Source organism: Leuciscus leuciscus (assembly GCF_965113295.1).
Source record: "Leuciscus leuciscus genome assembly, chromosome: 1".
Lineage (NCBI taxonomy): Eukaryota > Metazoa > Chordata > Actinopteri > Cypriniformes > Leuciscidae > Leuciscus > Leuciscus leuciscus.
Window position 1 is genome coordinate 29567038 of NC_138725.1, and position 14779 is coordinate 29581816.

Sequence of the window (14779 nt, forward strand, 5' to 3'; positions counted from 1 at the left end):
CAAAGAGGCACAAAATCTCTTTCTCTGACCTTTACCATGACTGTTCCCTGCTGGAGGAATGATCTGCCGAACTCAACCAGAGCAGATGAGTCCATAGCCACTTTAAAGAAACGGCTGAAGACGCTTCTTTTTCGACAACACTTGATCCAGTATTACTAACTTTCTGTTCTATTCTGTTCTATTTAAAAAAAATAAAAAAAAAATAAAAAAAATTAACATGTACTGCGTTAGATTAAACTGAGACTAAACTTAGTTTAACTGCTTCTATTGTTCTCATTTGTAAGTCGCTTTGGATAAAAGCGTCTCCTAAATGAATACATGTAAATGTACTTTTTTCCCCTCCCATCCCAAATATTTTCCACCATCTCCCTTTAGGGGCTCTGTAGAAATGAGCTTTCAGTGGCAATTTACAGGAGATCTGAAGACATCAGCATAATAAATGAGGTGAAAACAGGAACTATTGTCATGAAATAAAGAGTGTTTTCAGCAGATCTGTTAATATTGATGAGCCTCAGACTATTAACACTCATTCAACAAGCCATTCAGGATCATCAGCAGATCATCTCACTTTATTCTGAGTGTTTGCTGTTAGAAACACATTATTTGAGTCAGGATATAGGACAAAAGCCTATAAAACTGCTCAATTGAAAGATGATGGTTATTTCTCTCAATATGACATGGATAAAACACCAATACTACAACAAACAAACACTAATGTCACTCATCTTCAACCACTACAGCCACATAACTATGAACTGAAACATGGTTTGATTTTATGATAACTATATTCTTTGTATTAAGGTAATTAGATCTCTAACACGTAACAGTTTTTATGTGCAGAGACTGACAATCTTCAATGACAATTACATGATTATCTTTGCTTAATGTTGCGAACAGCAGCTTAGCTAGTTATATTACTTTTGCTTCGCTGTTTTATCTCAGGATGCCCATCCTGAGGTAACTAGAGAGTACGTCAGCTCCAGTCTGGATCCAGCCTCTTATGAAGACTTGAGATGCCCAACACCTGTGAAGAGACCAACTCTTGACAGGACTTCAGATGACGCCAACTCTGAATCAACGTGATCTCATGAGAATACGTGTGGTTATACCACATGTACATTATGTACACGTATGTATGATTATGTAGTTGTGTCGTGGAAATTTTAAACTGTATATTAAACTAACCATGTTTATAACATCTAACCTTATTTAACATCTAACATTGGAACAGGATGTACTGTACGAAACCAATGGAAAACTTGTGTCTTTGACTGTGTGCGTATGTATGTAAAAATAACTTAGTTTTGGGAAATAAAACTAGACAGTCTGTTAGAATCTTGTGATTACAGATGAAGTCATCGCAAGATCAGAGTTTGCTTTACCTAGTAACAGAGGGGTTTGCTTATGAAGAACCAATCAAATAGTGGGGATATTATGTAATGCAGCCTGACATTTATGCCATACCTCTATACTATAAAAACTGTTGTATATGTGTTTTACAGTGGGATGTCTCAATGGAATTTGTCTGAGATCCTCCGGCCTTGATTCTTCTTGGGAGAGTTCTCTGAGAACTGCTCGAAGACTCTCCCGGCCGTTATTAAAGCATTTAAAGGACATTTGCTGAAAGTCAGTCTGTTATTACTGCTGCGCAGCAGGTCAGTTTAGGGAATCAAGTAAGTTAGGTTAGTAGACTCGGCCAGTTGTCGACTGAAGACGCAAGAGCTGGAGTATAAAGGTTATTAAGTGTCGATTTGTAGACGCTCTGTGTCGATGAGTAGACGCAACAGTTGTATTATTTATTAAGTGTCGATTAGTAGACGCTCTGTGTCGACAGTAGACGCAACAGTTTTATTTTAGATAGTCAGGTTAAAGAAAATTCCTTTACAGTTGTAAAGTTAGTATAACTTTATTATTATAAAAAACATCATTGAATGTAATTTAAGTGTTTTGTCGTGTTGGGGCAGGGCTTTTTACATGTCTCAAAAGTAACAGATCAAATTGAAATATTTATGGACATTTATAGTATGAGTTACTGTTGCACTTTCTTTTGTACTTTTGTATAAAAAAAACTGACATTGTTGTTTTATCAAATGCTTTCCTGAGGTAAATGTTATGTGACATTGTTCTACAGCTGTTTTATTGACCCCTTTGTTTGTTTGATTTGTCGATGTATGAGGAATATACATTTCGGTAAGTTGAAGCCTACTGTATCTTTCAAAAGTGTTAATTCGTGTTTATTTACTATTAGTTAGAGATGATCTGTTCACGTGCCGCTAGGGATCTGTCGCGTCACATTTACAAGCAGCAAAACTGTATTGTTTGCATTTCGTAATAAAAGTGACAGAAACTGAGAGCTGAGTTTTTTTTTATATCATAAGTAACTTGCTCTGTCTAGTCTGTCGGTCTCCGTGTCCTCTTTGCTTCACGATTTTTCTGTGTGTGAGAAAATGGATGTGTGGCGTGAGAGCGTGTGGTAAGTGTCAATTGCGTGTGTCTCACAGTGAATGCATGAGAGTTGGCAGCTCTGTGGTTTGCATGAGAATTGTTTAATTGAGGGTGATACTTGTGGATTCTGTTGAAAGAAATATTTTACTTTGTTGGTTAAATTATGTTGAAGCATTCATCCTTTCTTTAAAAATAAGGAAAGCAAAACATACAGGTAATTGCTGAAAATATATTAATTTCCATATGTGTGTGAGGGGAGGGGTTATTACATTACACAAAGTACATTCAGAACTACAATAATATAAACAAAAGAAAACGTACAGCCTTGTAGTTTGCCTACAGTTACATAAATACTTTAAAGCTTTCCTGTTATCTGAATGGTATTTTAATAGGTTATATAGCCTATTCTGATTTCACTTTGAAGAATAAAAAAAGGGGTTTGGTTTTACTCTACATTTGCATGTATATGATATTTAGTGAAACATGTTTAGACTTCAGTTGTCTCGCCAAGTCAGAAAACGAAATGAATCCAGCCCTTTGGGAGATTCAGCTCGAAGGCCGGTCATTCTTGCGTGCATTCGTGGATCGCTGTGTGTGTGTGAGAAAGAATCTCTTGCGTGCATTTGTGGATTGATTTGTGTGGATCTCTGGCGTGCATTTGTGGATTGCTTTGCGTGTGTGGATCTCTGGTGTGCATTTGTGGATTGCTTTGCGTGTGTGGATCTCTCGTGTGCATTTGTGGATTGCTTTGCGTGTGTGGATCTCTCTGTGCATTTGTGGATTGCTGCGCGCACATGTAGATCTCTCGCGTGCATTTGTGGAAGGTTTTGAGACTGTTTTCACTCCATAGTTTGTCATCCCTATATCGTTTTATTTATGTTGTAGCAAGGCTGTTTCAAACACATACAAACTTAATTTTAATCCCACCAGCGATCGTTGAATGATGGTGTTAAACATTTTCTTTACTGTGGTAAAACCACGGTTAGTCTCGTAATGTGCTCATGGTTCTGACGACAGATATGGCTACATTAGTTTTGTGGAGTGTGTGTGTGTGACTGTGTGTGTGTGCGAGAAAGAGAGTGTGTGTGTGAGTGCTGATCAAATAATTCCTTCGAGGATTGTAATATTATGAGGTAGAACGATTGCATGAAATGCATGGATATTTCTGCGTGTTTTAACATAAAAATCAGTAGCATTAAATAACCGCGTATAGAAAAAGTATGAGACTACAGAAAAAAAAAACATACCTTTCTGAAATGTCCTGTAACAGCCGTTCGTGCACAAGTTCTACTCGATTCCTCTCCACTGATATTCTCTAAGTCTGATTCGAGATGAAATTGATAAGGCAATATTGACGCTTTTGTTTACAATACACTGAAGCACATGCAACTGGTAACGTGACGTTTCCGGACAGCGTGAACTAGGCGGTAAGCGAATCACAACACACTGGGCCAAGCTGACCAATCAGAGCCCGTTGTGTATTTCTGAGGGAGAGGCTTCTTATAACCAGTAATACCAAAGAGTATAGAAGTAACAAGAGGCGAAACTCCGTTGCAGTTTTGACAACAGCCACTAGGTGGCGCTTCGGTAGCGCGGCCGCCATTTTGGACTGAACCAACGGCTTTACCGTTAGCACAACTACTGTACAGCATTAACATTATGTCTGGAAATAATTGGAAACAAAGAGAAAAACAGTGTTCTGCTATCAACTGCAACAACTACCAGTGTACAACCAATCAACTAGCATTTCATAGATTCCCCAAAGATCCAGAGAGGTAAAGTAGAAAAGGTTTTATTAACTTTAAAGTGAGATAACGTCAACAATAATAGGTGCTGTAACGTTAATGTAAGCTATCCCATAACCGCAGTAACAGTTTGCTAATGTTATGTATTTGGTCGAAATTGTCAAGACTCGAAATGGGCTTTTTAAATCGCATACTTTCAGAGATATATGAACACCTAACCTGGCAAATGACCGCTTTATTAATTCATTGTTATCACTAAATTATAGGGCTGTACTCAGAGGTGGGTAGAGTACCCAAAAACTGTACTCAAGTAAAAGTACAAGTACTTATAGAAATATTTACTCAAAGTAAAAGTAAAAGTAATAATCTTAATAGTTACTTGAGTAAGAGTAAAAAAGTATCCAATGAAAAAACTACTCAAGTAGCGAGTAACTTACTTCGGATCATATAGGCCTCTATTTTATATATATATATATATATATATATATATATTCATTTATATTTCATATATATATATATGCAAAAGCCTCTGAGTGCCATCTGAAACTTTCTTCTAAAACAAGCATTTTTATCAAGCTTGTATATTTAAGTTCAGTAATTTCACTTTAATGACAATTAATAGGTACTTTTCATTGCCATTTAAGTGAAATAACTGAACATAAACATACAAACTTGATAAAAATGCTCTTTAAGAAGAACATTTCAGATGGTACTTAGAGGCTTTTGCATCTGAAGTCGTCATATATATATAAAATAATATTATTTAGATTTTTTTTATTTAAATGACTATTATTTTCATAAGTAGATTGGCTCTCTTTGCAACAAAAAACATTATTTCTGCCATCTGTAGCCCGAAAATCATTGCCTGTCCTTTGGTTTGTATAATAGTAACTTATACAACTACATTTGGATTATTAGACAATGTCGAAATAAAGTGAATCTGCAGAGTGTTGCATTCAAAGGCATGTAATTGACACAGAGAAGAAAGAGTTAAAACTCTTCACATGTGCTCGCGCTCATGACTGCTACTGAACATCTGAACACAAAAAAACAAACACAAGTACATCGACCGATCTTTTTCTGTCTGTTCTCCAAAATATAATCAAATAATGTATATTTCTGCAAGCATGTTTAAACTGGTTAACTGTGTGTACGGCAGGAAAAGGCATTCGTTTTCAAGTCGAGTTCGTTCGCCACTGCGCAACAATACACACACACTACCGCGGGATGGCGGGTGTTCATAAACTGTGAACAATGGTAGCTTATTTAATGTAGAAATTAATGTATTATGTCCAAAAAACGGGTAATGTCATCCTTTCTAGTAGTGCTATCATGGCATAATAATCTGTTTGGTTGTAAAATGTATTACCTGAGTTAAATGAAATCGAATGTATCGTCCTGTGGAATCATTCATTCACAGACAGCTTACGAAGATGTTCAACTAATAAAGATCTTCATCGCTGGCAAATATATGATGCATTTGAAGATTTGCTTTCACTTGACTGTACTGTAGGTCCACGGCCACTTCATCCAACGCTCTTGATGTCCTTAAATCTTCCTGTTACGACTCCGAGTCGAGTGTGAATTGCAATCGCTTCAGACGATTCAGTGCGTGCAGGAACTGAACAGAATCAGGAACTGAATCATTCAAACTGATTCGCGAACCGATTTAGACAGATCTGCCAACTTCCCAGCTAACACACGACGTCGCAGTTACGTAATTTATTCGTACTTTTTGGTAATTTCATGACTTACCAACTGACAACGTAACTACAACGTCGTATGCTCGGAATTTCATTACCATCATATTACCAAACCACAACGTCGTCAGTACGTCGTCCTAACGTTATAAGATAACCAACTACGTTCCAGATACGTACTCTATTCGTAATAACTTGGTAATTTCATGACTTACTGGCAACGGAACTGCAACGTAACAGGACCGTAATTTCATTACCATCATATTACCAACCCACAACGTCGTCAGTACGTCCTCCTAAGGTTATAAGATAACCAACTACGTTCCAGATACGTACTCTATTCGTAATAACTTGGTAATTTCATGACTTACTGGCAACGGAACTGCAACGTCACGGGCCCGTAATTTCATTACCATCTTATCAGACTGCATTTCTATGAAATATTTTATTTGTTTAAATTGTTTGTTTAGTATTCTGTACGTTTGAAATACGTTCATTCTATTCAAGTAAGGTTATAATTCTAGATGTTATAAATGTTGCGTGGCTTTGACGTTTTAATGGGCGTGCGCGTGAACCTTCGAGTCGCCCTCAAACACTGGAGCGGAGATGAGTTGCCATGGAAACGGCGCGTCACCGACCGCCCCACTGACTGCAACTGACAAAGCGGCAGAACTCCGTCTCTCGCTGTTGTTTTCACTGCTTTCAGGTGAGTTTAGTCTCTAAAATCACACAAATAATACACACAACTGTTCTTGACACTTCTCGTACTTGTAAGTGACACGCTTCTGTTGAATATTTGCTTTATAGAAATGGTTTAGTGTCTTCGGAAAAAGTCCGTTAGCATCTCAACCGTTTTCAGAAGAGATAACGTTATGCTATCTTCATAGCTTGAGCTTTTGATATGAAAGTTTAGGATTTTAATCACATTTTATGGGTAGATAAGAGGTTTTGATAGTTTTGTAAAAAATAAGTTAGTTTGGAAGTGAGCTAATTTATTTAACATAAACGTTTTTAACATAAACGTACTCGATGACGTCACTTAACGTTACATGGAGTGTGGAAATTGGCTGAAACTTAGCTCAATGGTAAACACAAATTGATAAAACTAGTTCTGTGATTTCAGGAGCAACAAAATAATCCTTCTACAACAGGGGAAGCTCCACGACTTCAATATTTCTGAAGAAAGCTGCTGCCAGAGAAGCTGGAAACAGGTGAAGTGAGGAAGCTCATTAAATAACTTCATATCCATTTTCTCACAATATTTTGTCACCTACTGTATATCACCATGCATCTGTTATTTTAAATTCTCATATTTACATTTACATTTATTTGTTTAATTTATTTTAAGAAAGTTTTGACATCCAAACTTAAGTGACACTGTATGAGCAACATGAATAAGTGAATAAGTAAAACTAAAACCATAGATGAAACATTTAAGATTATTATCAGTGTTGAAAACAGCAGTGCTGCTTCATATTTTTGTGTTTTTCAGGGTTATTTGATGAATGAAAGAAAAAAAAGCATCATTTATTTGAAACAGAAATCTTTACTCTCTCTTCTGGTCAATTTAATGCATCCTTGCTGAATAAAATATGATTTTTTTTTTTTTTTTTACTCTATTGAACCCAAACTTTTGAACAGTAGTGTATATGTTGGGTCTATTTAACAATGAATCCTGGAGAGAGAAAAAAGAAAATGGATTAAACTTTTACATTGGTTTACACAAAAAGATTAATCAGCACAACTGTTTTCAACATTGATAATACTCAGAAATGTTTAGGACGTTTGCATTGTAAGAATGTATAGTATTCAAATATTAAAATGCTGACTCGTTAGGCCTTGTGTTCTTTTTAAAATCAGATGATTTCCTATTAATTCAATAGAATGTAAGGGAATAACTCTAGAATAACCTTCCTGATAATGTTTGGGGCCCAGAAACACTATCCTAATTTAAATCTAGATTAAAGACACATCTCTTTAGCCAAGCATTCAATTAACACATCTCATAATCTTGCACTATACGTGATGAAATAGTAAAAAGTGCACATGACCATCTTTTGCCTGAAATAATATGAACAGCAGCAATGCTAATCTTTCTCCTGTTGTCTCCTTGTTTCTATCTCAGGATGCTCAGCATATTTTACTAGAGATTACAGCAGCTCCAGTTCGGATCCAGCCTCACTTGGGAAGGCTTCAATGACATCAACACTCTTGAAGACAATGTGTTTAAACAATTTTCAGATGTTAAATTATATTTTAAAGTGTTTAAACTAATTTAAGTTTTTATGTCAGGTGGTACAGCAAAAATATTATGTATTGTAGTTGTACCACCTGACATGGAAAGTGTACCACCAACCTACCCATACTTGAAATTAGCAGTTTTTATCAGTATTTGAGAGAGCTCCACAAACTTTTTCACTCTGCCAAAGAGATCAGTTAGGCTCCTCTGGATGATGCATTATCATCTTTACTGTTATTACCTTGTAAATTCATAATAACATTTGAGAATATACAAATGGCTGGACAAAAGTTTCTCAATTATCTCAACAGCTTTAAAACTACTGATATGTATAAAAAACAATTATATGAAAGGCTTCAAACCTAAAATGATGGCATAGTTTTTTTTGTTATTATTAAGACACCATTTTAAATTGTTTTCTTAATCTGTTTATTTGTTCGGACAGTTGCACCACCACCTGACATTTTAGGAGTTTAATGCTGCCTTCAGGAATAATCATAAATAGGCCTAGTTTCCTAGTTAAAAAAAAAGAAAGGGACATTGTAATTATGACTTCAGAAGAAGAAAAACAAAATATGTATTATTAAATGTACAAAAAAAAATGATTTCAAACTAAGGTTTTATAGAATATAGTGATACATGTCATTAAGTTTTCAAATTATTTTAAAAGGAAATAATGCACTTGCCACAACATAACTTTGTGACAATGTTTAGAAAAATATACAAGTGATTTTTAAACAAAACTGTCTGCTTATACAGATTCTATCTTTCAGTGCTAATTGCTTTTTATATTTAAATGTTAAATGGAAAAACACTCAACTGTTCTTTTTTCTTGCATTTTTCTTTTCTTATTCTTGCTTTGTTATTAGGGCCACCAAAATGAAGACGTGTAGGAGTAGTTTGATGTTCAAGCTTTTGAGGAAAATCTTGTTCATTTAAATGTATAACCTGTTTGCAAACTGTTTTTGCTGTTTGTGCTTTGTTCTATAGTAAATGAACTAAATCAACCAAATTCTGAGTCTGTATATCGTTCATATGTCGTTGAAAAAGTCTCTAAAATAGTTTTGGGCCAATGAGGACAAGTTAAATTAGACCACTGCATGTCCGCCCATATTATTAAAAACTAAAATGACCAACTGGTTACCAATACACGACTGTCGATCCACAACGTTGCCACGACGTCGCCGTTACCTGCTGACAACGTTACAAAGTTACGTTGTAGCAACGTATCTGGGAATTTCACTTTTCCGGTTGCCACGACGTAACTAATTACGTCGCCACGACGAAAGTTTGGTCACCAGATTACGTTGCAGTTACGTAACAGTCACGTATTTGTGTTAGCTGGGATTGTTTGATGAAGTCTTTGAACAGAATCGACTCAAAAGAGTGATTCATTTGTGAATTGAGCATCGCTCAAGCCCAGAAAAAAAGATACAGCGCGCTTGGAATAAACTACGCATTTAACCACATTGCATTAAAATAAAGTAACGAGAAGGACGTCACCCAACGTAACGAAGTAAAAGTACAGTTTTTTCATTAGAAATGTACTCGAGTAAAAGTAATAAGTACCCACATTCAAATCTACTCTTAAAAGTACAATTTTTCCAAAAAAATACTCAAGTAAATGTAACGAAGTAAATGTACTTCGTTACTACCCACCTCTGGCTGTACTCAACCAAAGAAAATCTTGGTCGACTGAAGTCCTGAAATTTTCGACTAAAAATCGACTAAAATCGACTAAAAATGACGGTAGAAAAAAAAAAACGTTAAATTAATTAGATGCGCACTGTGCGCAGTGCTTGGTAGCCTTGTTGTCCGCCTAAATGAATTATAAATAAACATAAAAAACTAGTAGGCTATTTGCAGTATATTAAATCGTTTTTGACCTAATTATTTTGCTCTGAAATGAATCTGACACTCGAGTCTGTCGGCTCTGACAGCGTTGCATCACGTGCACCTGCGCAATATCATAGCTTATGATTTCCGAAAATAGTACTATGTTGTCAACTAGTGATATCATCACAAGAACTGTTGAGGAATATGCAACATAATTTAGACAATTATTTTTGTCATATGTTATAATAAGTTATAACTGTCAGACACTATCATTTCACCGTGCATCTCCTCGGGGACATTCTAAAACGCTTAACGTGAAAAACGCTTAACGTGGCTTACTGTACACGTTAAGCGTTTTCCTCCCATAGAAAACCGTTATAAGAAAAGGCTTAACGTGGCTTACTGTACTAAGACAGTGATATTACATGACCAAACTCTGCACACATCATATTTATAAACCATACTATGTATAAAAAATCAGATGAGCCCAGAATATGAACGCAACGCGTTTGATTACACGTTAAGCGTTTTCCTCCCATAGAAAACCGTTATAAGAAAAGGCTTAACGTGGCTTACTGTACTAATACAGTGATATTACATGACCAAAATCAGTACACGTCATATTTATAAACCATACTATGTATAAAAAATCAGATGAGCCCAGAATATGAACGCAACGCGTTTAATTACACATTAAGCGTTTTTGATGGTTTTCTATGGGAGAAAAATGCTTAATGTGTAATTAAACGCGTTGCGTTCAATTTCTGGGCTTATCTTATTTTTTATACATAGTATGGTTTATAAATATGACGTGTGCTGAGTTTGGTCTTTTAATATCACTGTCTTAGTACAGTAAGCCACGTTAAGCCTTTTCTTATAACGGTTTTCTATGGGAGGAAAACGCTTAACGTGTAATTAAACGCGTTGCGTTCATATTCTGGGCTCATCTGATTTTTTATACATAGTATGGTTTCTAAATATGACGTGTACTGATTTTGGTCATGTAATATCACTGTCTTAGTACAGTAAGCCACGTTAAGCCTTTTCTTATAACGGTTTTCTATGGGAGGAAAACGCTTAACGTGTAATTAAACGCGTTGCGTTCATATTCTGGGCTCATCTGATTTTTTATACATAGTATGGTTTCTAAATATGACGTGTACTGAGTTTGGTCATGTAATATCACTGTCTTAGTACAGTAAGCCACGTTAAGCCTTTTCTTATAACGGGTTTCTATGGGAGGAAAACGCTTAACGTGTAATTAAACGCGTTGCGTTCATATTCTGGGCTCATCTGATTTGTTATACATAGTATGGTTTATAAATATGACGTGTGCTGAGTTTGGTCTTTTAATATCACTGTATTAGTACAGTAAGCCACGTTAAGCCTTTTTCATGTTAAGCGTTTTAGAATGTCCCTGTCCTGGCACCGAGTGAGGCTGAACATGAGCTCAGCTTCGCAGCTGAGACACGAATAGACTATTAACTTAAAGCTTTTACTCTTAATAAACACAAAAGGCACGTCCACTTTAATAAAAAAAGAATATTTATTAAACAAACCAGATCAAGAGCAGAAACGAAATAAAGTGCATAACTGAAAAATAAAGCATCCTAGGCTCAAAACTAACACAACCAACAGCACAGCGCAATTGCGCATTAGGCTCCAAATAAAAAATAAAAAAGTCACTAAAACATTGAAATATGCAAATTCTGATATGTTCATATAGCCTACTCAAAACAGACAGGGCAAGCTAACGCAGACAAGTGAGCTTACCAAGATGATATGTCATTTTTGTCGTCGAGCTGTGGAAAACTGTTGCTTGCAAACTTTGCATTCGACTTTTTTCCTGTTATCAATTTTAACAAAATGATGTTAGAAGAGGCCTGACTATTAAACGCTCTCACAATTAAATAAATAATATTCAGCATCAAACCTTCTAGTAATCGCTTTCTCTTGGGTTGGGCTAATCCAAAAAAGGTGAAAACAAGGGGGGTGTTCTGAAGACAGACTGTTACAGTGAAACAAGGGTACTCTGAAAACACCCCCATTAGCAGTTAGTGCTTTCCACCTGATGAAATGAGCGCGCCTCAGCGCGGCAAAACTGATGAAATAAACACGGCAAAACTGATGAAATGAACGCGGCAAAAAATCGACCAATCAGAATTTTGGTCGAACCAGAACGTATCGACCAATTAATCGACTAATCGACTAGGACAGTACAGCCCTACTAAATTAACCCTTTAACTGTCACCTTTTTTTCGCATAAACATGAAAATCACTATCCAAACTTAAATGGTTGTAACGTTAACGTTAATTCAAGAATGCTTTGGAATTTAGACCTATGGTTGGTCTTGTTTTAATTTGTCAGATTATTGTTGAAGTGAAATAAATTATGAAAGTGAAACAGAAAAAAGTTATATAAGTTTGAGTTTATTAAAATGTACAAATTTAAAAATATAATTATTTATATTTTATATAAAATATATATATTACAAAATATATTTTACTTTAGAACTGCAAGAAAATGAAAGCAAAAAATCTGAACAAGTTGTGTTCCATATTTTAGGTTGATATGTTGATATCTCGCTCCCTCACCCTTTCTGCCGTGTGCTCTAACGTTACACGGTTTGGAGCTGCGCGCTCTTGCTCGCTCGCTCTAGATTCCGGGTGATTTTAGCTAATTTCCGGGCATCAGGGAGCCGCTATCAATATGCGGGAGACTCCCGGATCTTCCGGGAGACATGGGATGTCTGCTCTAGAGATATTAAAAACTAGAAACTACTTTTTAGTTCATTTAACCGCTTTTGACAGGGTTCGAATTATGATTTCATCTTTGTGGGGGTCTCTTAAAAAAAAAAAAAAAAAGAGTAGCCTATGAGCAGGCGCGGCGTAGCTTAATAATGTAATATAAAAATATAAAAATTTGTAAATATAATAAAAATTTAATGAAAAAAAAAGCGTTGGTAACACAATTAAATTTAAATAGTACATTTGGTCTAATTTGTCGTTTAAAGCTGCCGTCGGCAACATTTTTTTGATCATATTCAGTGTAATCGACACTATAATCCGACAGAACAACATAAATAAGGTGGTTTTAGAAAAAACCCGAGCTTCTAACTCCACCTGGAGCGTGTTATTTGTTTTGCAAAAATCCAGCGCTCCCGCTTCATCAGGTCCAATCAGCGCAGGGGGGTGTGAGATCTGACTGTCAATCACAGGTCGTGCACACGCCACAGATCCCCCCTCACTCGCGCACGTTAATATCACATGCACACGCCACACCTGAAGTTCGCCTGGAGATTGCATGAAGCGTGATGGCGGAGAGAAAATCTACTAACAAGCTTCCAATTCCTCGGTTATTGCTATCTATGGATAGATTAGCCAGGGCAGCCTACCTCCGAGTCCATGGTGTTGATAGATGCTGAAGAGACGGACGCGTTCACAGAAAATCAGGTACACACGCACAGTGACGCACTGACGAGCACGACCTCGATGGGAGGGTGCTCGCTGGTAGTGGGGAGGGGCATGAGAGTTGTAAACATTCAAAATTGCCAGACTTGCCGACGGCAGCTTTAATGAGGTCTAAGATGTTGTGAGTTGTAGAATTTTCACGTGAGTAAATAAATAGATCCGACAAGTTTAAACGAGTATTTAAGTGGTCCAGTGGTAGAACTTTTGCCAAGCGTGTCAGAGGTTCTGGGTTCGAATCCGTACTCGTATAGTTTTTTTTTTTTCTTTTTATCAAATCCGATTATGTTTATCAGTGGTTGTATATCAGGCAGAGACACGTTTGTGTGCATTTTGTTTTGTAATTTCACTGGAACGAATAGAGAGTCTCCACAACGGATTGAAGCGAGTGAAGACTGTGCGCGAGCCACAAACAAACACAGTATCCGCGCTATGATCGCAGCGGCAACGAGCACTTTGATCACTTGATTTAAGCATAAGGATGTAGTGTGATGACGATCCGAGATCCCGTGAGATCCATGTGTTTGGCATCTTGTCCTATCTTTTAAGTCACGCTACAGTAGTCCGAAGGAAAAAGTGCTTTATTTGTAATTTAAAATAATGGTGCTGATGATTTTTAGAGACCCCCACAGGTGTATGATTTTACTGCTTTCATGGGAGCTCATCCTCTCTCTATGGGAGCTCAGCTCCCACGCTCCCACGTAATTCGAACCCTGGCTTTTGAATTTGAACCGGTATCGTTTAATCCTATGACAGCTGTGTTGCGTTCAGTCCAAGATGGCGGAGCTGCAGCTCTGCGCATGGGGGAGTTTGTTGCAATGGAACGTTCTATTTAGTTTCGCCTCTTGTTACTTCTATACTCTTTGGTAATACATCAGACCGTTTTAGGAGGAGAGACCAAGCGGCAACCTCCCCGTCTCTCTCTTGAAACCAACACGGAAGTGAGTTAAACTGCAATTCGTTGACTGGCCGCTTGAGGCTGTTGTCAGAAGTGAGTCAAATCTGTATCTCCCCCATGTTAAAATGCCAAATTTTACAGCAGAAAAAAACGTGTTTAAAGCCTGGTGTCTGTATGTGGATTTGGTCTATACAGCTAATTTTGCCCTTCATAACAACTGTGAGGGGGGTGAATTATTTTATAACTCGTTTATAATTGTATAACTAGTTGATTAATATTTAAATTTAAGGGTGTGGCCAAGCCACTTGAGTGACAGATGGATTGCCGCTGTCAGTGCTAGCCGTTTGTCTGCTGTTACTAGCCGTTTGTCTGCTGTTACTAGCCGTCACTTCACCTCAGCAATGTTAGCTGCTGAACTTGCCATCTCTGCAGTGTTTGTGCTTTTTTT

General features: G+C 36.8%; 1 long non-coding RNA gene across 1 annotated transcript; it reads left to right on the forward strand.

The window, feature by feature from the left end:
- Positions 1 to 7021: 7021 nt before the first annotated feature.
- LOC309503949 lies at positions 7022 to 9141 on the forward strand. The gene is made up of 2 exons (XR_014207950.1): positions 7022 to 7106; positions 8016 to 9141. It is a non-coding gene; the product is annotated as an uncharacterized lncRNA (long non-coding RNA).
- The last annotated feature ends 5638 nt before the right edge of the window (positions 9142 to 14779 follow it).